Genomic DNA, 3554 nt, shown 5'->3' with positions numbered 1-3554 from the left:
TTTTCAGTGTTTAGCTTTTTGAGTTCTTTATATACCCTAGAGATTAGTGCTCTATCTGATGTGTGAGGGGTAAAAATTTGCTCCCAAGATGTAGGCTCTTTATTCATCTCACTGATTGTTTCTTTTGCTGAGAAGAAACTTTTTAGTTTGATTCCATCCCATTTATTGATTCTTGCTTTTAATTCTTGCACTATAGGAGTCTTAATAAGGAAGTAGGGGCCTAATCCCACATGATGAAGATTAGGGCCTACTTTTTCTTCTATTAGAGGAAGAGTTCTCTGATTTAATACCAGGTCCTTGATCCACTTTGAGTTGAGTTTTGTGCATGGTGAGAGATGGGAGTTTAATTTTATTTTGTCATATATGGATTTGCAGTTTTCCCAGCACCGTTTGTTGAAGAGGCTGTCTTTTCTCCAATGCATGTTTTTGATATCTTTGTCTAATATAAGATAATTGTAATTTTGTGGGTTAGTCTCTGTGTCCTCTATTTTGTACCATTAGTCTACCAGTCTGTTTTGGTGCCAACACTGTGCTGTTTTTGTTACTATTACCCTGTAGTAGAGTTTAAGGTCTGGTATAGTGATACCCACCTGCTTCACTTTTCCTGATAAAGATTGCTTTAGCTATTCTGGGTCTCTTATTTTTCCAGATGAATTTCATGATTGCTTTTTCTATTTCTATGAGGAATGCCATTGGGATTTTGATTGGAATTGCATTAAATCTGTATAGTGCTTTTGGTAGTATGGTCTTTTTGATAATATTATTTCTGCCTATCCAAGAGCAAAGTAGATCTTTCCATCTTCCAAGGTCTTTGTTGATTACTTTCTTTAGGATTCTGTAGATTTCATTGTACAGATCTTTCACCTGTTTCATTAAGTTGATCCTCAATTATTTTTTTTTCTTTTGAGGTTATTGTAAAGGGGTAGTTTTCCTCATTTCCGTCTCAGAGGGTTTGTCACTGATATACAGAAATGCCTTTGATTTATGGGTGTTGATTTTATATCCTGTTATTTTGCTGAATTACTAGTTCTAGAAGTTTTCTGGTGGAGTTTTTTTGGGTCTTCTAGGTATAGAATAATATCGACAGCAAATAGTGCTAATTTAAGTTCTTCTTTTCCTATACATATCCCTTTCATTTCTTTCATCTGTCTATTGCTCTGGCCAGTTTTTCAATAACTATGTTAAATAAAAGTGGTGAAAGAGGGCATCCATGTCTTGTTCCAGTTTTTAGAGGGAATGTCTTCAGTTTTTCTCGGTTTAGAATGATGTTGACCTGGGGCTTAGTGAATATAGCCTTTACAATGTTGAGATATGCACCTGTTATTCCTAGTTTCTCTAATGTTTTGAACATAAAGGGGTGTTGTATTTTGTCAAATGCTTCTTCTGCATCTATTGAGATGACCATATGATTCTTATCTTTGAGTCTATTGATGTGATGAATTACATTTATTGATTTCCATATGTTGAACCAACCTTGCATCCCTGGGATGAATCCCACTTGATCGCGGTGCACTATCTTTTTGACATGTTTTTGCATTCGATTTGTCAGAATTTTATTGAGGATTTTTGTATCTGTGTTTATTAGAGATTTTGGTCTGAAGTTTTCTTTCTTTGATGTGTCTTTGCCTGGTTTTGGGATCAGGGTGATATTGGCCTCATAGAATGAGTTTGGAAGTGCTGTGTCTTTTTCTATTTCCTGAAATAAATTATAGAATATTGACATTAGTTCTTCTTTAAAGGTCTTGTAGAACTTGGCTGTGTATCTACCTGGTCCTGGGATTTTCTTGGTTGGTAGTCTTCTGAAGGCATCTTCTATTTCTTCAGTTGATATTGGTCTATTTAAATTGTGTATATCATCCTGAGTCAATCTGGGCAAATCGTATGACTTAAAAAATTTGTTGATGCCTTCAATATCTTCTATTTTATTGGAGTATAAGTTTTCAAAATAATTTCTAATTGTCCTCTGTATTCCTGTAATGTCAATTGTGGAATTACCTTTTTCATCATGTATGCTGGTAATTTGAGTTTTCTCTCCTTCTCTTTGTTAGCATAGTTAAGGGTCTGTCAATTTTATTTATTTTTTTTCAAAGACCAATTTTTTGTTTTGTCAATTTTTTCAATTGTTTCTTTTGTTTCAATTTCATTAATTTCAGCTCTAATTTTAATTATTTCTTGCCTTCTACTGCTTTTGCTTTTGTTCTGATTTTTCTAGGGCTTTAAGATGTAGTGTGAGGTCATTTATTTGTTGACTTTTTCTTCTTTTAAGGAGTGAACTCCATGCAATAAATTTTCCTCTTAGTACTGTTTTCATAGTGTCCTGAGATTTCAATATATTGTGTCTATGTTCTCATTTACCTCTAAGAATTTATTAATACCCTCCTTGATGTCTTCTGTAACCCATTGTTCATCGAGTAGCATATTGTTTAGTCTCCAAGTGTTGGAGTAATTTTTATTTTTTATTTTGTCATTGATTTCCAAATTCATTCCATTAAGATCTAATAAATTGCATGGTAGTATCTCTACTTTTTTGTATTTGCTAAGAGTTGCTTTGTGGCATAGTATGTGGTCTATTTTAGAGAAGAATCCATGTGCTGCTGAGAAGAAAGTGTATCCACTTGATAACAGATTGAAATATTTTATATATGTCAGTTAAGTCAAAGTTATTAATTGTATTATTGAGATCTATAGTTTCTTTATTCAACTATTGTTTGGAAGATCTATCCAGTGGTGAGAGATGTGTGTTAAAGTCATCCAAGATTATTATGTTGTGGTCAATTTGACTCTTGAACTTGAGAAGGGTTTGTTTGATGAACATAGCTGCTCCATTGTTTGGGGCATATATATTTATGATTGTTAAGTCTTGTTGGTGTATGGTTTCCTTGAGCAGTATGTAATATCAATCTTTATCCCTTTGGATTAACTTTGGCTTGAAGTCTACTTTATTTGATATGAGAATGGAAACCCCTGCTTGCTTCTGCAGTCCATGTGAGTAGTATGATTTTTTCGGAACCTTTTAACTTCAGTCTGTGTATGTTTTTTCCTATCAGATGAGTCTCCTCTAGGCAGAATATTGTTGGGTCTTTTTTAAAATCCAGTCTGTTAGCCTATATCGTTTGATTGGTGAGTTTAAGCTATTAACATTCAGAGTTATTATTATTACTTAAAATTTTTTTATTTGTTTTAATTAGTTATACATGACTGTATAATGCACTTATATGCTTTGATACATCATACATAGATGGGATATAATTTCTCATTTTTCTGAGTATACATATTGTATAATCATATTGGCCATACATTCACATATATACCTAAAGTAATAATGTCTATTTCATTCTATTATCTTTCTTATCCCCACATCCCCTGCATTCCCCTCCTTTCACTTCCCTCTATCTAATCTAAGGTAATGCTATACTTTTTTTTGCCTTTATGCATATACTTTGTTGGGGTTTTTTGCATTACAATTCTTAATACACATATATACCACAATTTTTGTATCTCTGTTTGTATATAAAGTATGTTGACACCCAATTCAAGTCTTCATACATGTGTTT

Source organism: Marmota flaviventris (genome assembly GCF_047511675.1).
Source record: "Marmota flaviventris isolate mMarFla1 chromosome 16 unlocalized genomic scaffold, mMarFla1.hap1 SUPER_16_unloc_1, whole genome shotgun sequence".
NCBI lineage: Eukaryota > Metazoa > Chordata > Mammalia > Rodentia > Sciuridae > Marmota > Marmota flaviventris.
The sequence above is the reverse complement of the archived record's forward strand: the minus strand, read 5'-3'. Positions refer to the sequence as shown.